The sequence below is a fragment of the Schistocerca americana genome, chromosome 1, assembly GCF_021461395.2.
Source record: "Schistocerca americana isolate TAMUIC-IGC-003095 chromosome 1, iqSchAmer2.1, whole genome shotgun sequence".
Classification (NCBI taxonomy): Eukaryota; Metazoa; Arthropoda; class Insecta; order Orthoptera; family Acrididae; genus Schistocerca; species Schistocerca americana.
In genome coordinates, this window is record NC_060119.1 from 632,146,755 (window position 1) to 632,169,178 (window position 22,424).

Consider the following 22,424-nt stretch of genomic DNA (forward strand, 5'->3'; position numbering starts at 1 on the left):
TACTTAAACCTAACTAACCTAAGGACATCACACACATCCATGCCAGAGACAGGATTCGAACCTGCGACCGTAACGGTCGGGCGGTTCCAGACTGAAGCGCCTACAACCGCTCGGCCACACTCGCCGGCCGAAAATATCCGTAGCCGTATATCTATAACTTGATCGCAAAAATTTATTCTTTCAAATGACGTTAGGCTTGAACCGAAATCAAAAATTGGAGATTTATCTTGTAATGGATATGCAACCAGTCATTTTTTTACGATTTATTCAGCCATGAACATGTTTTCGAGCCACTGCAGGTTCATCATCACGTGGATGTGTTACAAGATGGACCAAGTGTTGCTAGATGCAGTGCTGGAGCTGCTAGCGGAAATGACGGAAATTTAGTGATCGGTGACGAAACGTTTACGAACCTTAAAGTTTTTTAAGTTTAGGTAGTTACAGTACACTGCCTTGTGGTATCCATATCAGATCTCTTCCTATAATGTACAATATTGGCCTAAGCACACAAATATACAGAGTATTTAGCTGCGCTTGGTTTTACACTCATTCAAATTCTTATCGACCTTGATCGTACAATAGCGCTGAAGTCGGCGCCGCATCTAAGAATCGTCATAATTTCCCGTTAACTGTGTGAAAACCGAAACAACCCAAGATATACGGGAATATAGTCCGATTTAAACAAGTTGGCATTTGACAGATAGCTGTGTGGTGTACTCCCGCCAACAATATACAATGGGAGCGTAGAACTGTCGGCTCCCACTATATTGCAAATTGCGCTGTACGAAGTACTGTGTGTGGCAGTTGCTGTAAAAGATTCGTGTAGTTTTGCGTACCTTATGATGTACAATGAAAATGGGTGAACTAAGGGAAGAGAGAAGACTCTAACTTTCATAATATTTACTACATTTTTGTAGTAGACTGAGACTTCAAACATCACATTTATTACAAGCTAAATACTGACAAAACGGAAAAAGCTCGAAAAACGCCATTTTACGAAGCTTCTACATGTCAAACGCAATGTGGTACGCAACTACGTAAAGATGTGTTGGCAGGTGATATCATTTTGTGATCAACAATAATAAAAGAAGGATATTTCAATGAGTCCAATAGTTTTCCATATATGACGTGACGAAATACATACTTTTGACATACTTCGAGGCACTACATAGTTCTAGCCCATAAGTCAACTTCAGATTTATTTTTGTAGAAGATAAAAACTTAAAAGTGATCCTCTATCTCCGCGGAAAGCTGCCAGCTGCCGGCAGAACAGAACTTGCCGTTACAACGTCGCGACTTTGGCTCACAAATGCCAGATGTAAGGTAATTTAAATCAAACTTTAGTTATTGCTAAGGTCGCCGTACTTACCGTCGGGTTCAGCTGTGTTAAACTTGCAGCTCAACAGAGTCTCTGATAAAAATGTGTGAGAGTTCTGTAGTGAATGAACAGTCTGCAGTCTAGGAGTCGGGCAAGCGCCTTTCCTGGCGACCGAGGGAGCGCAGTTTTTAGCATACTGGACTCACATTATGGATGTTTCAAACCCGCGTTTGGCCATCCTGATTTAGGTTTTCCGCGATTTACTTATGTCGCTCCAGGTAAATGCCGTGGTGGTTTCTTTGAAAGAGCACTGCCGACTTCCCTCCCCATCCCTGACACAATCCGAGCTGGTGCTCCGTCTCTAAAGACCTCCATGTCGACGGGACGTTAAACCCAATCTTTCTTCCTTTTTTGCGCCTCCTACTGCCACTCCTTGCGGACGTCTATGCTGAAGAGTATAGTGAGTCTCCCCGGAATCCTAGCAGTATCTTCATTCACTTTCTTATTTTATTGGAGGCGTCATCCCTGTTATAACTTGTTTTGTGCTGCCCGCTAATTATTAGTCTTCTCTATGAATCTCTTAATCTGAGAGTAGTATTTGCTCCCAGAGTCCTCAGTTATAAATGAAAACTCCGTGCTAGCCATTAGCAATCAGCACATCAGCTCACGGGTTCATGGTAACGTGGTCAGTTGCCGAAATATTCGTCGACTGGACACTGACATCTGGCTGTCCACCCACGAACTACAGGGTGAGGCAGTGAAACGGCACGATTTCGATAGTGGTTGTCGGGCGCGGAGGGGGGTTGCGAGAGTGGGGGAAGTGACCTTGGGCGTCTAGAGTGGTGGAAGTTTCAGTAGCCATGGAGTGTTGGTCGAGTGCGCAACGTGCATATGCCGTAAAGGCATATTACAAAAACGCGGATAGTGTGGTTGGTGCTCAACGCGCCTTTCGTCGTGAATTCAACCTGCAGCCACGGGCTCCCGTGCCATCAAGGAAAGCCATTCTCCTTTGGGTTAAAACCTTTGAAGCTACTGCTAGCACAACAAAGAAAAGAGGCGGCAGCACAAAAACAATCCGGACACCACAGAACATTAATCGTGTGCGCGAAGCGTTGGGACGAAGTCCGCGAAAATCCGCGAGACGGCACAGCGCAGAACTTGGTCTCAGCAATCGATCAGTAAGACGGATTTTGAAGAGTGACCTTCACTATCATCCATACAAAATTCAGGTAGTGCAAGCCCTTAAACCTAATGACTACAATAACCGTATACGCTTTTGCCAGTCAATGCTTAACGTTATTGAACGAAATGAAGAAAGAGTGCATAACTTATGGATGAGTGATGAAGCCCACTTTCATCTTAGTGGGTATGTAAATAAGCAAAACTTCAGATATTGGTCCTCAGATAACCCGCACGAACTTCATGAAAAACCTCTCCATTCTGAAAAAGTAACAGTCTGGTGCGCAATGTCATCTCGTGGAATCGTGGGGCCCTATTTTTTTGAAGATGAAGATGGCAACACAGTGACGGTAAACTCTGGACGTTATGCTGACATGTTGACCATTTTTGGTCTGCCTGGAATTGATCGACATGATCCAGATGCTGAAACACTCTTCCAGCAAGATGGTGCAACAAGCCATACTGCTAATGTCTCAATGGAATTGCTCAGACTTGCATTTCCACGACGTCTAATCAGCAGGAATGACGATTTCCCCTGGCCTGCCCGTTCACCAGATCTGACGGCACCAGACATTTTTCTTTGGGGCTACCTCAAGTGCAAAGTCTTCCAGGAAAATCCACCAAGAACAAAAGAAGACCTGAAGGAGCGAATTCGACAGGAAATTAACAACATTCCAGTACAGATGCTACGAAACGTCGTGGGACAATTTCATCTCATGCTTAGACAATGTGTGCAAAACCAAGGACGACACCTCACTGACACCATATTTAAAAAATGATTGTTTTTAAGTTAAATCTTTAATTTCCACTCTTGTACTTGAGATCCATGTTCAACTATTATGATTTTACTTGTAAATAAATCTTTGGTGGTTTTACAAAATCGTGCCGTTTCACTGCCTCACCCTGTATTACGCCCTGAGATAGCGTACTCCGTTTTCTGGCTTCCCCTTCAGCTATTAACCCCTGTAACTCTCTAAAGTACCATGACAGTTATTCCTTGATGTCTTAATCCCTAATATCCAGTCTTTTCCTGTGGTCGGTGATTTACAAAAATGTTCAAATGTGTGAAATGTTATGGGACTTAACTGCTAAAGTCATCAGTCCCCAAGCTTACACACTACTTAACCTAAATTATCCTAAGGACAAACACACACACTCATACCCGAGGTTAAGTCCCATAGTGCTCAGAGCCATTTGAACCATCATACCCGAGGGAGGACTCGAACCTCCGCCGGGACCAGCCGCACAGTCCATGACTGCAGCGCCCTAGACCGCTCGGCTAATCCCACGCGGCGGTGATTTCCATATCTTCTTCTCTTTACTGATTCTGAGGTCAAGTTTATAATTTCGTACCTTGTTAGTCCACATAATTTTCACCATCCTTCTAACGAGGTGCATCGCAAACACTTCGTTTCTCTTATTTTCTGGTTTCCCCATAGTCTGCGATTCACTTCCATACAATGCTGTAGTCAAGATACACACATGTTTTCGAAACTTCTTCTTCAAATGAAGACCAAAATTTTGTATTCTTTAACTTCTTTTGGCCACAGATGACTTCTTTCCCTATGATAATCGACTTTTTATGTCTTCCCTGCTTTATCAGCCATACAATATTTTGCTTCTCCAGTAGCAGAACTTTCATTTTGTCTACTTGTGCACCCCAATTTTGGTGTTAATGTTTCTCATTATTCTCATTCCTACTACTATTCATTATTTTAGTCTTTCGTTGGCATATAATCAGTCCGCATTCTGAACTCAGTAGAGTCTTCATTCCATTCAGTATCCATGTAGTTCTTCTTAGCGATCACTTAGGACAACGATATCATAAGCGAATGTTATCTCTGATTCCTTTCACCTTAAAATTTAATCACATTTTTTAACCTTAGCTGTATTTCCGTTATTGCTTCTTCGATGCACGAGTACACAATAGGCGTGAAGGACTATAACCCTAACTAATTTTCTGACACGAGTTCCTAGTTCTTGGCCTTTTATTCTTGCTGTTCCTTCTTGATTCTTGTACATATTGCATATTACCCGTCTTCGCCGTTTTATCTGAAATTTCGAACATTTAGCACCATTCTATAGTTTTGGTCACTTTTTCCGGGTCGAAAAATTTCATTTTTCTTATCTCTGGCTTTATTTGTCAACTGTTACGTTACTTTATCATCTCTGAAAGACGAAAGAAACCAGATCAAACACTGAAGTGCCAAAGAAACTGGTATTGGCATGCGTATTCAAATACAGAGACATGTAAACAGGCAGAATACGGCGTTGCGGTCGGCAACGCCTGTACAAGACAACTGCCTGGCACAGTTGTTAAATCGTATACTGCTGCTACAACGGCAGGTTATCAAGATTTAAGTGAGTTTGAACGTGGTGATATGGTCGGCGCATGATGGATGGGATACAGCATCTCCGGGGTAGCGATGAAATGGCGATTTTTTTCCGTAGGACGATTTCACGAGTGTACCATGAATATCAGGAACCCGGTAAAACATCAAATTCTCCGACATCGCTGAAAACGGAGAAAAATCCTGTAAGAACGGACCAACGACAACTGAAGAGAATCGTTCAACGTGACAGAAGTACAACCCTCCCGCAGATCGCTGCAGATTTCAATGCTGAACCATCAACAAGTGTCAGCGTGCGAACCATTAAACGAAACGTAATCGATATTGGCTTTCGGAGCTGAAGGCCCACTCGTGTAAACTTGATGAGTGTACTTCATAAGGCTTTACGCCTCACCTGGGCCTGTCGACACCGACATTGGACTGTTGATGACTGGAAGCATGTTGCCTGGCCGGTTGAGTCTCGTTTCAAATTGTATCTAGCTCATGGACGTGTGCGGGTAAGGAGACATCGTCATGAATCCATGGACCCAGCAGGTCAGCAGGGGACTGTTTAAGCTGGTGAAGACTCTGTAATGGTGTGGGGCGTGTGCTGTTGGAGTGATATGGGACCCCTGATACATGTAGATACGACTCCGACAAGTGACATGTACGTAAGCATGCAGTCATATCACCTGCATCTATTCATGTCTATTTGTGCAATCCGATGGACTTGAGCGATTCCAGCAGGGCAATGCGACTCCACACACGTCCAGGAACACTATTCTGAATTTAAACTATTCCGCTGACCACGATATTCTCCAGACATGAACATTTTTGAATATATCTGGGATGGTTTGCAACGTGCTGTTCAGAAGGGATCTCCACATCTAGACATTCTGTAAGATGGCTTTATTATTCGTGTAGCGCCATCCTACATATATTGATCGAAATTTTATTGTCTAATAGTTCTCGTCAGGTCTGTTAACGTAATGAATGCGTCACTGCGGTGTTCCTTTCGGAAGTCGTACTACTATTAACAAAATTCCACACATTGGCTATGGTTAAGCTACGAATTGAATTAACTGTTCCCATTAACCTGTGCGAAGCTGTATTTTTCAGATTATTCGGCACGTCAGCCTAGGAGAAAGAGACCACAGAGGGGTGCAAGCATTCGACCTTCGCCAAAGTCATAAATGTGTAATTTTAAATGGTCTTCATGTCCGATGCAGCTACCATCCTATGTGGTGCTCCCAACTTAGGGTTGGTCATGTTAACGCGAAGGAAGGTATGGGGCGGGTGGCTGTAAAGTGCTCGTGCAAAGGTGCATTGCTTACGTGAAGGAAAGAAAACGACGGTTGGAACTTTTCTGTAGGGACCACAAGACACAGCATCTGAACGGCTACTCTGGAACACGTCTAGACAGACGCTTAGCTTCTGCCAATGCTCCCACCCACAAGATAAATAAAAAGTCTCACTCTTACTGGCGCTCTGCCGAAATGCCGAAATGTGATTGGAGCAATGGCTGCAATCTCGTCAATACTTCGTTAGAGGTTAGATTGCGCTCAGAATCATTACCGGCATTGGTGAATGACTTTCAGCTTTTCAGAAACTGGGTAGAGAATTTAGAGTTCCTGTTTGGACACACTCTGACTCCTGTCTGCACGAACGACTGTCCTCCTGTCATCCTCGCGGACAGCACGTGCGAAGATGGTGCCAGTACGCTATTAACTGCCGCTCACAGCTGGTGCGCATGGGGTCATGTTCTGGTAGCTTATCTGATATACTCTTCGCTGGACCATTAGGGATATTCATTATACGATCCTAAAATTTGTACTGAGTTCGGAATTAAACATAGCAGTTCTCTATCTCTGAATTCACTGTTATCTTGTTGAAGGGTTTCACACCTCAATGCTTGTTAAGAGAAATAAATAGCATCTTTCATAAGCGTACATTTTCATTTAATTTGTAGATTCCTTCCTTAACTTAAATGTGCTCACGTATAGTGACTGGCCTGTGTACTTCATATTTGACTGCTAACTTTTAAAGATGGGCCTACCCCTGCCAATTTCATACTGAATAAGATTTTATACATTGTGTGGCTGTTTCCTTACCTATTTAACGAAAATACTTTGCGTTTTATTGGGCTCGCAGCATAGTTTACATCGGTATAAGACGTTATGGGAATGAATGCTTCAAACCAGGTCCCCTAAGGTAATACGTTTTTAATGTTTTACACAACTTTCGGCTTATTGCCATTATGATGTGGCGTCTAGTTTGAAGTGGCGACCATACTGCATCTATAGTAAAGTTGTTCTGTCATTTGACAGTCCTTTACTATGATGCTATATGTTTCTAGTAAAACAGCTGAGAAAAACGTATATTTACGTCTCGTAACAAGGAAAACTATTTTACTTACAGAGACATGACAGAAATGACTCTACTGTAGATGCAATATAGCCGTCACTTGGAGCTAGATGTTATTTGATAATGGCAATAAGCCGAAAGGGGCCTGTCGTGCTAAACATTAAAAAACGCATTAACATATTGCAGCTGGTTGGGAGCGTTAATTTCTATAATACCGTATATTTTTAAAGTAAACTCGCATGATTGCATGGGGAGCTTCACTACGTTTTCCGATCACATGCACTTCAATTCTGCATATCAGGGGTTTGGACCCTACAACCACAGCCATTCCACCTCACAATTTCTCGTTCGTCGTACAACGCCTTATTGAATTGGTATGGACTCCAATGTCTCTCATGAACTTGCTCTTCACGATAGTTTATATTATACAAGTCACTTCGTTTCTGAATACCAGCGGCAATCTATGTTCATCTGGACACGTAATTGATGACTTGCTCTCCTTTCATACGTTTCCAAAATGATCAAATTAGCTGTTACATTCTTTTACATCTCAAACTGTGTCCCACCAACTTAGCTCTTCTCTTGATAACTTATATGCTAAACTTCCTATTCGATTCGATTTGGTACCTCTTCATGAGTTATGCGACTTACCCGTTTAATATCAAGCGTTTTGCTACTGCTCCATATTTCAATACCTTTATTCTCTTCTTGTCAGTAGTCATTAATGCTCATCATTTACTGTAAGAGGCCAAGCTGCAAAAGAATACTTCCAAAAGAAGACGTCCTAACCCATACAGTACAAGATAGTAACGTTCTTCTCTTATTTCAAGAAAGGTTCTACTGCTGTTGCCATGGTATATTTTGTATTCTCTTAAGACCTGCCGTCAAAAATTTTCCTTTTTCTTTCTACATTCAAAATCTACTTATGTTTCATGTTCCGCCCGCCCTGCATCATCTTACATACACACTAGCAAAAAATTGAGACAAGACCATGCTGTAGCAAAGCTCTTACACAAAAACTTTGCGTTGATAAACTATTGACGCTGTGTTACATAAGAAATTCAAGCCTTAAACCGCTAGACTGATTTCCTCCTGCCGGCTTTGTGGCCGAGCGGTTCTAGGCGCTACAGTCTGGAACCGTGTGACCGCTACGGTCGCATGTTCGAATCCTGCCTCGTGCATGGATGTGGGTGATGTCCTTAGGTTACTTAGGTTTAAGTAGTTCTAAGTTCTAGGGGACTGATGACCTCAGATATTAAGTCCCATAGTGCTCAGAGCCACCTTTTTATTTCCTCTTTTATGGAAAAAAATTGTTCAAATGGCTGTGACCACTATGGGACAACATCTGAGGTCAGCAGTCCCCTAGACTTAGAACTACCTAAACCTAACCAACCTAAGGACATCAAACACATCCATGACCGAGGCAGGATTGGAACCTGCGACCTAGCAGCCGCGTGGTTCCTAGAACCACTCGACCACAGTGGTCGGCTCTGTTATCGAAAATGCACTTTTAGTTTGAACGTACTGTTTGACACTGTTTGTCGCAACAAGTTGTCTATCAATTACGCATGTGGAGCAGTCAGTAGGATTTCTGTGTCTCATTAAATTTCATTCAGTATCGCTGAGGAACGGGTTCAGAGTTCCCGCTGGCAGTATGCGGTAGCCAGTTGTTGGACATGAGAAGTGTGTTAGGGATACTGATTTGCTACGAAAGTTTATCTTTCTGACGACGAAGAAATAGAAAGACAGTGTATGGAGAGAATATTCGGAGTACTAATATCCTTCAGGGTTCCATCAATGAACTAATACACGATTGTGGCAAGCTTTCCTCGATATCGTTATGTTGCTCGAAATGGGTTCAGTATATAGTTAGTTTTACATGTATAGGTATTGAGCTCTCCTGATGGGTCTTTAGGTACGCCACTGAAGATGGGCTACACGTTGATGATGTGAGAGCTTGGAGATAAGCAGTTAGCTCGTAGTCCAGGAGATGGTTTCTGACGGCCCCGGCTGACAATTTGTTTCGAGCGTCGGTGCTAATTTGTGCCGCGGTTGCAGCGTGATTACAAAACGTCGCTCGTCCGACGTGTCACGCCTGGCATTAAATTTGTATGCTGTTGCAGTTCGGATCCAGGACAAAGAACGTGCGTTTCCTCGTCTGGTCACACGTCTACATGTCTCTTTGACATTCTGATAATTACAAAATAACCCTTGCGGAATGACAATAATATTTACCAACCTAATATGAAGTGGTAAATAACACTCCACTCTATCAACAAGTTAAACACAACTGTTGGGAGCTTAGCCACCCCATTACCAGTACCTTGTTAATTCTCAGTGGACATAATGGCGCTTAGAATTATTTTCTTTTTATGTCATTTTCAGTTAGGATATTATACGGGAACGAAGCATCCACGAATGATCAAGAGCGTAACAATAACTTACCCAAGTATGTTAATGCGATGTTATTTGCAGTAGCTCAATCTCATGTACAGTAGTTATTAATGTTCAGATTCATGCTCCGAGCTATAGGATGAAGAATTCAAACTATTTCATGCACCATTTGATTTACATTTAAGGTGACTTATGAGTATTTGTAAATTTATCAGTTTCGCGAATTTGGAAGAAAGGACGAGTCACTTTCATTTGGTCATCTCTTATCTGCCAAAGAGCTTAATTTTTCAGAATCCCCTAGGTCACTGCCCCTTCCGTCCCCTACACGCGAACACACACGAAACGTTCGGAAACTCACCAAGAAATACCGTATGTTTTGTATGTTCATGCATCTTTGAAATATTTTCGTCGCAATTCCTTAACCCTTTAACTGACACCGGTAAATACAGTTACCATCAGTTTTAATATCATTTATTACTTTATTTACTACGAACCATCGATTGTATTCGTATTAATGTATTCACAATCTGTTTTCTGATAAGTATGTCATCGATTTTCATCTTTCTAATTTGATAGGCTTCAGATATGGCCGAAAAAGTGTATAACGGTATGAATTTTCGCAGAAGTCCTTGAGGCACACGACTTCAGAACTAGTTTTGTATTCAGCTTAGCATGTATCAAATGTGGAGCAACTCCTCTGATATCTTCTGATAAAAACTGTAACACCTCTTACATTTTGAAGTATAAAATCAATACAGATCTCCGACAAATATCTGTCAGTTACTGAGTCCAATTGAAGATGGAACAGGTCTGAGAAGACCTGAAGTGTACAGGGTACCTTGTGAGTGTGGCCAGTCTTACGTCGGACAAAGAGTACGCACTCTGGAACAACGCACGAAAGAGCAGGAGGAGATTAGTTTTTAACGACCCATCAACAACGAGGTCATTACAGACTGAACACAAGCTCGGATTAGGGACGAATGAGAATGAAAATCGATCGTGTCTTTTCTAAGGAAACATTTCGGAATTTACCAGAAGCGATTTAGGGAAATCAAGGGAAACCTAAACCAAAATGCACGAGCGCGAGTTTCAACTGTCGCCCTCCCGAATGCGAGTCCAGTGTGCTAACCACTGCGCCACCTAGCTCGATAATGCAGAAAAGAGAATGAGAGATTTTATCACGTTCGCTAACCCGAAATATCAGATTTAGCTGAGCATGCTTTAGAAAACGGGCACCGGATAAAATTTCACAAAACATCCGTCGTGGCTAGCACTAACGGCATCTGGGAAGCCGTTGAGATAAAAATCACTGATAACACGTTATATAGAGGCGGTGGGCTGCAGCTCAGCACGGAGTTGGATTCAGCGGTCGCGCGATTGAAGCGGGCACATCGAAGACCGAGTCAGATATGCTTATATACAGCGATGCCGTGGGCACCAGTAACACCACAGACGGTAACTAATGTCTATAAGGGACGTACCACCTGCCAGCTGTCAGTCATACAACTTGACAGACGGCAATTAGTCCTTGGCTGACAGCTCCTGTAATTTCAATTACTTAGGCGGCTCCAAAGCCGAGAACATTATTTTCAATACAGGACTCGTTTGTAAGCATATTTACAGTCAGTTTTCTTCCGCGCCGGACATGTAAGTTCCTATTTACATTCAGTTTCACTGATTTTATGCTGTGAAATACTTCTTGTCATGAAGAATGAACGTCACATATGATATTGTTTCACAAATTATCTCGAAAATGTCGGCTACTGAGATAATATAAAATTCTTCAGCTGAGAGTGCACATGTAGGACGATTACTGAAAATATGCAACATGAGGAAAACAATTTGTACACATATTTGAATATTACAAATGGTTCAAATGGCTCTGAGCACTATGGGACTTTACATCTGTGGTCATCAGTCTCCTAGAACTTAGAACTACTTAAACCTAACTAACCTAAGGACATCACACACATCCATGCCCGAGGCAGGATTCGAACCTGCGACTGTAGCAGTCGCGCGGTTCCGGACTGAGCGCCTAGAACCGCTAGACCACCGCGGCCGGCTTGAATATTACAGGCATATTATTTACTCGCTTGTAATTTGTTTTCATAGTTATACGGACCATACTTGCAGTCTAGATTATTTATTTTAGATTTATAAGAATGACTCCGCGGAAGTGTCGTAGTTCCATCGCAGATGAAGATCTGTCTAATGGTGTAATAACTGCTGGGCGAAAGTTGCAGAACAACACGCAAAAGATTCAGACTTGGAAGGAGACTCTGAACAGATAATGTATCTACAACTTCTACATTTCAAACTCCACTACTGTATTGTGTCAAGTACGTGAGTGGGTGTAAGGTCTAGTGCGGATGAAAAGTTAGGGTCGACTTTTAGCCTGTGCTTGAAGAAGCATTTTACGAAAGTCGTAAACTGACTGCTACTGACGTGGCTGCAAAGGTGGATTTATATGCGAAGTACAAAACTCATTGTCCACCCTAGTCCCTTGGGAAATGTTTTCATACCTTTCTCCGCAGGGATTTGTTTACTAACAGAAGCTGAGATTTCAGATTTCCTCAGATTTTCGTCAAGCATTTTCAGCGCCGATTGTGTGCTCCTGATTCACTGGTGTGAATATTTTCCACGCGTAAGTCGTGATGAACTTAGAAACACATAATAAATGGAGCAGTATTATTGATTACAATTCCCAAAGAGTACATAACTACATGCACTTCACTGTTTTGGTGCATAAACCATTTTGTCACTTAAAGGGTTAAATCGGAATGAAACCTTCATGTAAGGCAAGGGAATATCGGTGCTTTCTATTCAGTACATGTACATTCGTGAGTGACATATATGTGGAAGCGACGCTTTAAACTGTTACCCTGCCTTGCGTGTGACGCACGCTATCACTCCCTGGGTAGGCTGCAGTTTCAATGTTCTTTCTCTACACCACGGTCCCACTCCATTGCTTGAGACCGACCCCATTAATTATCTACTCCCTGTGCTGCGCGCACCTTCAGTCTTTAATATATGTTTCAATAGGGCTGGAAGACCATGAACGAAGTGCTCGGACTAAAAAAGGTGTAATACGGTGAATCCCTACAGCTCAATCTATTTACCGGAGAAGCGGTGATAGAAGAGAAAGTGAGACTGAAGACTGGGCTTGAATTCGACGTGAAGCGATTTGAAAGTTAAGATTCGTTGACAGCACTGCTATCTTCAGTGACAGTAAAGTAAAATTACAGTCAAATGAGTACAAAATATGGATTGAGGCTAAGAGGAGGAAAGGCGAAAGTAATGAGCCGCAGCAGAAATGAGATCAATAAACTTAACATCAAATTTGGGCACCACGAAGTAGTCTAGGTTAAGAAAGTCTACTGTCTTGAAAGAAAAAAAAGATAGAAGAGTAAACAGAAAGATAGTAAGTAGAAGAGTAAGCAAAGGTAGAATTAGTGATACATGAAGAAATTAAAAGAAAAATGGATAATCATTCAAGAAAATTGTATTCAATATAGGTACATTAAATTTATAGCGTCTCTTTAAATTAATTTTAAAAGAAGGAAAAAGTTATAAATTTACGAGGTCGGCATGGAACACCTGTCTTCAATACAGTGTTGGAGGACCAGACTAAATTGAAAGACGACGGAGTACAGGTAATACGAGAAGTGGGGTATAGGCGTTGACTGGAATGAGCGTAGATGATTCTATAACGCAGTCAGAGTCTTTTTTCTAGTCGAGCAAAACACTTACGAACTTTCAGGATAACTAAAACACCAATAGCATTGTTTATCCGAATATAAATCATTCACACAATATTGGTCTTGTAATATTCCTTGTAAAGCAGGTCAGTCACACAAAATAAGAATTAATGGACGGTAAATGTGAAAGTCACCTCGTGAAAGTTCACTCATAACATTTGAAAATGATTGACTAGAATAATACAGAGAACAATACAGAAAACAAACGGAAGAGTAGAAGAAGAACAGATTGGCGATTTATTTGGCTGGCTCTGATCACTATGGGACTTAACATCTGAGGTCATCAGTCCCCTAGAACTTAGAACTACTTAAACCTAACTAACCTAAGCACATCACACACATCCATGCCCGAAGCAGGATTCGAACCAGCGACCATAGCGGTCGCGCAGTTCCAGACTGAAGCGCCTAGAACCGCTCGGCCACTTCGGCTGGCAGCGATTTATTTGGGATATACGCAACCAATAAAATATTATTTTTATTTTTGATACGACTCGTTGTGTCATTAACTAGTTTTCGAACCACTGCAGGCTGATCATCGGATTGAGGTGTTATAAATTTACGAGGTCGGCATGGAACACCTGTCTTCAATACAGTGTTGGAGGACCAGACTAAATTGAAAGACGACGGAGTACAGCTAATACGAAAAGTGGGGTATAGGCGTTGACTGGAATGAGCGTAGATGATTCTATAACGCAGTCAGAGTGTTTTTTCTAGTCGAGCAAGACACTTACGAACTTTCAGGATAACTAAAACACCAATAGCATTGTTTATCCGAATATAAATCATTCACACAATATTGGTCTTGTAATATTCCTTGTAAAGCAGGTCAGTCACACAAAATAAAAATTAATGGACGGTAAATGAGAAAGTCACCTCGTGAAAGTTCACTCATAACATTTGAAAATGAATGACTAGAAAAATACAGAGAACAATACAGAAAACGAACGGAAGAGTAGAAGAAGAACAGATTGGCGATTTATTTGGCTGGCTCTGATCACTATGGGACTTAACATCTGAGGTCATCAGTCCCCTAGAACTTAGAACTACTTAAACCTAACTAACCTAAGCACATCACACACATCCATGCCCGAAGCAGGATTCGAACCTGCGACCGTAGCGGTCGCGCAGTTCCAGACTGAAGCGCCTAGAACCGCTCGGCCACTTCGGCTGGCAGCGATTTATTTGGGATATACGCAACCAATCAAATATTATTTTTATTTTTGATACGGCTCGTTGTGTCATTAACTAGTTTTCGAACCACTGCGGGCTGATCATCGGATTGAGGTGTTACGGTAACACTGTATCGATGACCAAGTGCAGCAAGACGCTGTGGCTGTGGTGCTGGCGACAATGACGGAAGTGAAGCTATCGGTAACGAAACATTTATGAAAGGGAAATTTTATTAAGTTTTGCGTACTTATTGTGTACCGTATTGTGATATCCATTGCAAATCAGTTCCTATAACCTACGTCAGCAGGTTCTATACATAGTATTTAGCTGCATTTGGTTTTACAGTTATTGACAGAAGGTAAACCCTGGATGTAAGAGTACAAAATATATGAATATGATTGATATCACACGTTACTAGATAGTGATCCTTGGCTTGAGATCCATTGAATTACGGTATAAATATTACACCTGCAGGGTCTTGAAAACATGTTAAAACTGCAATAAATCGTATAACAGAAAGTGAGCGGTTGCATATTTATTTCCAAATAAATCGCCAATTTGAATCACAGTTGTAGTTCGTGATTCTTAATGATATACTGAAAACATATTGGTATTAGGAAATATACTCCAGAGAGGTATTTTTGTTGTTGCTTTTTATTTTCTGAGCATTTGCAAATACACAGAAGGAGTTTAACAATATACATATTTATTCAAATGCGTTTAATACTGTGAAGAATGAATATGAAGTACAGAGACACCAAAGAAAGTTACATTAACTAACAGACATACATAAAAGTGAAGCACCAACACATACAAAATGTATCACCAAAGTTACAAATGAAAAACGTAATTTCTGCTCACTATTGATAGTGGATTAATGGAAGATACATTAATGGATGTGAAGTGAACCTCATCTTTTCTCGGTTAGTACAGTGATACACAGTAATTTACGCAGCAAGGAGGAAGGACACAGTCAAATACCTGAGACTTCTCGGTTGTTCCCACTAACGCGATGAGGAACTGAAGTAAACGTAGCTCGCCACGCATTGCCAGATCTGCTTACATCTATCTAAGAGACACAAACTTTAGCTTGATTCGTTAGACCATAAAATATTCTTCAAACAACCTCATAGTCAAATTGTTTCGACGACTAATCGATTTCGTATTGTGAGGAAAAAGACCCCTTTAGCTGTATAATCAAGCTGGGTTCATGGCGTTAGAGCCATATTTCCAAGGATATCTATTTATTTCATAACTTAGTTCAGCCAGTAGATGACCACACATTCTCTGTCCAATTGTAATAAATTCTTCAGTGGTCCAGAAGGTAGGTAGCCACGTTAAAATATGGCAGAATGCAGGGAACACCTAGCGTATTTGACGAGAACACCTATCCCTTGGACGGGCGAACACTTTTATTTAACCGCCCAGGGAGCCCACAGTGATTTTGTGGGCACGTGTGTGGCGCGCACGGGGCCCCGAACTATTGCAGTCTCCTTTCCTTTCCAGGCTGCACTGCCATCCCTGTTCGTCTCCCGCCCTATCCTTACTCCTTTGTCCCTGCCACCTTCTTTTCCCTCTTAGTGGACATCTTTATTTTGGCCTGGCTATCATCCTGGCTTTGTTTTGGTCTGTGCTATTGTTTAGTTTGCTATTTCCATCTCCTTTTCGGCGTTTTTGGTCCCCTTGAGGTTTGACCCCCGTCCCGAAATTTTCCGTCCAGTGTGAGCCATTTGGGGATGAACTCCCTACCTAGCTTCCATAGTGCAGGTTCATCTCCTCCTCCCCTCCCCTTTCCCTTTGCTCCCTGGCCCCCATCCTGCTAGGTCACCAGCACGGTAACCAGTCTGTGTGGTGGGGCTGTTAAGTGCCCACTTGGCTGAGCCCCCTAAAACCACAGGGATCACACTGCTAGTACCTGAGCTGTTAACACCTCGTGTATGCCCAGGAGTCGATGCTCATCACTTTGGGGCAACAGAAATCCCAACAATGGCCACTGTGCCAGACGGCGCTCACTGTGGGTGGGTGGCGCCTGTGTGGCGAGCCCCTGATCACAGTGGGTGGTAACTTGTGCATGAAGCGACAAAAGTTTCACCATCCTGGCCATTCTGTGGCCGTCTCTAAGAGTGGTAGCAGACATGACACTCCTTCTTCTGATTCTTCGGCCTTCCCCTCCCTGGCCACCCCCTGGGAGGAGAGTCAAGCTCGCTGGCTCCCTCGGTACCTGGTTTGTACCACGACGGATGGGAGAAGTTTTCTCAACATCAATCCTTTGTTTTTCGTGGAGACGATTGAAGATAAGTATGGCGAAGTGGAATCGATGAGTAAAATGCGGTCCGGTGCTTTGGTGATAAAGACATCTTCTGCTGCCCAATCTGACGCCCTGCGTGCGTGTGATCGTCTTCGTGACATCCCAGTCTCTGTCACGACCCACCAATCTTTGAACTCGGCACAGGGCAATATTTTACACCAAGATCTTCTTCTCCAAACTGACGAGGAGCTCCGTGCTAACCTCGAGCGGCGAGGTGTTAGTTTTATCTGCCGTGTGCAGCGTGGCCCTCCAAACAATCGCACCACTATAGGTGTCTTTATCCTGGATTTCGAGGGCGATGTTCTCCCAGCAAAGTTCAAGATAATGGTGTATTAGTATGATGTAAAACCTTATATTCCACCACCGATGACATGCTTTAAATGCTTACAGTTTGGACACATGTCTTCCCACTGCACCACTGATCCCTTCTGCGGTGTCTGTGAGCGCCCCCTCCATGAGGGGAGCGCCTGTGTTCCCCCACCAGTGTGAGTAAATTGTCATGGACAGCATTCACCACGCTCGCCCGTATGCCCAGTGTTCGTGAAAGAAAGAAGAATTCAAGAATACCAAACCTTAGATCGGCTCACCTACACTGAGGCTCGTCAAAAGTATGACTGGCTCAATCCTGTGTCAATGTCTTCCACCTTTGCTTCCGTTACGTCCATTCTGCCTCCTACCCCTCCTCTTCCGAGCCACACCCCACTCACCCTACGCCTTCAGCCTCCTCATCCCTGTCCCACTCTTCCTCCCTCCCCCCCCATCACTACCCATACCAACCCCTTCAAGTGCTGCTCCCCTTCCCCACTGGAGAAGTGCTCCCCTCCTTCAGCAGCCTCTGGTATTTGAGTTCCCTCCCTAGACCCCCCCTTCGCAGCACCCTCCTGAAAGGCGAGCTACGGCTCCACATCGGCAGAACTATCCACGGCTGGTGGGCGCCAAGATTGCCCGGTGTAACTCCGTGCCCACCCTCACTGAAGTGTGCCCTTCTCTTCCTTCCCAAGAGAAGAAGCAGAAATGCAAGAATAAGGGCAAGTCCCTTCTGGTACCCCCTGACGTGCAGCCTTCCCCTCCTCCAGTCAATGAACCAACAGAGTCTGACACCACCTATATGGATACTACGCTATCCTTATCAGACACGGATGACGACTTGGCAGCATGACCGACTCTGGTCCCTTCGCTTCTCCTTTGGATTGCAGCTTGAGAAACCTCCAGTGGAACTGTAATGGTTATTTGCGTCACCTTCCAGAGTTGCAGCCCCTTTTTTCCTTTGCCGCTTGTAATGCGCTCCAGGAGAACCGTACCGTCAATTTTTACTCACCTGCCCCTCGTAGGTTCCACACTTTCTGTCACAACTGAATTGGCCCTTTGCGGTGGTGTTTGGACCTTGGTCCACAAGGACATTGTTAGTAAATGGGTTCCCCTCCATACCACTCTGGAATCCATTGCTGTCAGGGTCCATCTGGCCCCTCCCATCACAATCTGTAATCTCTACCTCCCACCAGACAGGCTGCCCTCATCCCATGCCCTCACCACCCTTCTTCAACAACTCCCTTCTCCCTATTATGGGACTTAAATGCCCACAACGCTCTTTGGGGTAGTCATACGACTACTGTCCTGGGCAGGACAGATGAAGCTGTTCTGGCAGGGCTTGACCTCTGTTTACTAAACACAGGCGCTCCCACACACTTTAGTGTGGCGCACAGCACTTTCTCTACCATTGACCTCTTCATCTGCAGTCCCAGCCTTCTTCCCTCCATTCAGTGGGGTGCCCATGATGACTTACGTGAAAGTGACCATTATCTGATTGTTTTCACCTTCCTTCAGTGTCTCTCGGTCTGTCACGCTCCCAGGTGGGCCATATCTAAGGCTGATGGGGGTGCCTTCTCCTCAGCTCCCATCCCCCCTGTAATGACACATGGCAGTGTTGATCAATCTACTCAGACTTTGACTGCTGCCAACCTTTCAGCAGCTGTTTCAGCAATCCCTTCATCCTCTGGTTCCCCAAACTGGCATATGGTCACTTGGTGGACTCCGGAAATTTCTGCAGTCATAAAAGACTGCTGCTGTGCTCTTCAACACTTCAAGTGGCACCCTTCTACCGCTGTTCTTATGGTCTTTAAACGACTGTGGGCCTGCAACCTAATCAGATTTCAGAAACGGATTTGCTATGAATGATATGTAGCTGCCATAGGACCACACATCCCCTCTTCACAAGTCTGGGCGAAACTCAGGCGAAATTTTGGCCACCGACCTCCCACTGTGGTTGCAGGAATTTCTGTGCATGGTGTTGTCCTTACCAATCCGGACTTTGGAGCAGAAAATTTCGCTCAACACTTTGCTCAAGCTTCGGCATCAGCTCAGTATTCGCCCATATTCCTTCTCCAGAAAGAGGGCTCTGAACGACTGCCTTTGTCTTTTATTTTTTGCTGCTCAGAGCCATAAAATGCTCCATTCAGCGAGTGGGAATTTGCCAGCGCCCTCGCCCTTTGTCCTGACATGGCTCCTGGACCATATACTCCAACACGTATCGGTGACTGGCCACCATCGTATACTGACACTCTTCAACCGTCTGTGGAGTGGGGAAGTCTTTTCTACTCAGTGACAGGAAAGCATTGTTGTTCCAGTGTTGAAGCCAGGGAGGTCACCTCTTTATTTGGATAGCTACTGTCCAATTACCCTTACTAACACCCTCTGCCAACTCCTTGAGTGCATGGTGAGTTGGTGCCTGTTTTGGATACTTGAATCCCGCGACCTTTTGTCATCGACTCAAAGTGGTTTCTGGAAATAGACCTCCACTTGGCATTATGTCATCAGGTTTTAGGCCTTTGGGATGCAGAATGGCACACTCTTTCATCACCGAACAAGCTCAGGGCGATTAAGGATTCTGCAACTCCATAGCAGTCCTCCTCCTGGGCCTCTCGTAAGGCCTCTGTCGTCCTATGCCGGCTCTGCATCGGCCATACTTGGTTAACTCACAGTTATCTCTTCGTCGTGAGGACCTCCCTCTGTGTTGTTGTGGATCGATGTTGATTGTGGCTCACATCTTATTGGACTGCCCCAACTTAGTCGCCCTGTGGCGGACTTTTAGCTTTCCAGACTCGCTACCCCTGGTGTTGGCTGACAATGTCTCAACGGCGTATCTAGTTTTAGGTTTTATTCGTGATGGGGGTTTTTATCGCTTTATTTAAGGGAGGGACCTTCCACCTTATCGGTGAGTGGAGTAGGTGGCCGGCCCCCTTGCACCCCCCTTCGCCCCAACTGGATTGGCTTCACCTGGGCTTGGTGGTTCACCCTGGCCCTGTGCCTTCCCACTCCTTTCCTTATGTCTTGAGCATCTCTCTTGTCTCCTGTGCTTCTTCCTTCACGCCCCTGTCATTGGTCACTTTCTTTCCCTCACCTATTCTTCTGTCCTTTTCCTTCTTTCCCTGACAATAGATTATCATTTTATGGATATTGTACTTCCCTCTTTTAATGTGGGATTTTATCGGTTTTAGTTAATCTAAGGTGGGAGGGACTGATGACTCCGTAGTTTTGTCCCTTCTCCACCCAACCAACCACTTTTATTCAACTGGACAGAAACTGTTGGACCGTCCGCTGGTTATCCCTTGAGCTAAGTTATGAAATACATTTGTATCTCTGAAGATGTAGCTCTAACGCCATGACACTAGTTTTATCGCAAATAAAGATTTATCAAGCATTCCGAAACGGTCTTTTTCATCATGCTACAATTTCACAGTTGTGGATGCCACAATACTAAATTTTCTGCTATCGGTTTCGGGTTTTGTGTATAATAGGTTGTTATGTTTTTTGGCATCACGTCAACATGGCAAATTTGCAACCCATTTTTACAACATTTTGTTGAATCTTCCTGGCATGAACTGTGGCTGTGGTTCGAAGCGGTGGCGAAAGATTAACAGTTGTACACCCATGCTCTTTGTTGCACTGGTCAACACGAATTGGGGGAGGGGTGTGTTTGATTGGGGGGGGGGGGAATGGGGGCAGGTGTTAGAGACTGACCCGATCATCATTACTCTATCACTCTCTAGCGAAAACTGTATGATCTTAGTATTTCCGTAATGTTTGTAGCCTAGAAGTTTAAATTGTTGGTAATTAATACTGGACAAGGATTTCTGGGTCTTCTGTGTAAAGAGAATCCTCCGATAAAATTTAAATAAATTATAAATAATGATTTTACTTTTATTTGCATTAATTTCACAATTACGAGGGTTGCTCAGATTCACACTAGGAACATTTCGCAGTACGTACTGATTCTATTTTCTTTGTGTTTGCAGGGCAGATACACTTCTTACATGAAGTGCAAACTGTCATGTACTGATGGTATCTGCCCGCGGCACATTTTAACAGCGTGCTTTCCTCGGCAGATTATGCAAAGCTGTACGCGTTACTTTCGCTCACGGTTCTGTAATGATGTTTCCTCTGCTTACAGCACCTTGATGTTGATTATCCTCACACATAATAGGTAATAAAGCTGTTGTGTATTTTGGGTGTGGTCCTACAGTATTTTGAGCGCATCTTTTCATGTTAAGGTCGCAAAGTTCTCGGGAATATATAACCCGAATGGGCATCGCGCATGTAAGGTCACAAGTTATCCGTCCAACTTAACTGATTCACTAGGATTATGAATCTCAGGAAACTTACTATCATGTTCCATATGTTGCTGATAGGTGTAAACTTATCGGTCTCTCTTCGAGCTGCTTAAGTTAGAAGATCATAAAAACGCATTCACTTTAGTAAGAACCACAGTCTATGATTCGAAAACTAAGCTCGGTACATCAGCCTTTTTTACTGAATATACATCGCGTAAACTGGCCAAGGTCTGTCTATGGACTGCACAGTTAAAAAGAAATCAGATTGGTGACAATATTGCTTCCCTTTCGCAGGATTTAGAATTATTTACAAAAAAATGTTCAGATGATGCCCAAGGAATTCCTAGCAATTGGTTGTTATACATCACAATATTATGCTAGGTGTTATCATCAAAGGACACGAAAAAAACTTTACCTGGTGTATCAGGTTTTATCCCTGTCTTAGGCCTCCGGCCTGGGCTACCCCCTTGTAGCTTGAATATCTGTGCAACATGAAAACAGAACCGGAGGCTAGCACTCTAACCACTCATATACCGAGACAGACACTGTAATATACTCAATAATATCTGCAAACAGTAATAAATATCAATACTTTTCCTGTTCATTATCATCCGGCTCGCTATTGTCAGAAGCTACTGAACCTGGAAGTTCCACGACTACATCTCCAGTTTCACTGCATTGTCTCATTCCTCAAGCAAATTTATTGTTTCGCCACGTGTCAGTTTGACCTTTAGATACATTGTATCAGTGTGCCACGGAAATGTCAGCTTCCACAGCCCCACTGTTTGCCCGTTGAGTGAGGGTACGTTTTGTGCTGCTACACATTCAATCATAGCTATCGCTACAACTCAACAGTGAATGAAACCAGAACTTCTTCTTACTGTCAATTGTAGCAGCAGTCATTACAATAAATATCTCTTCGTGTTCGTATTAAGTAAAATACTCAACACAACGGGAGCTGTAGCCTAAAAACTTCGTTGGGGTCAATCACCGACC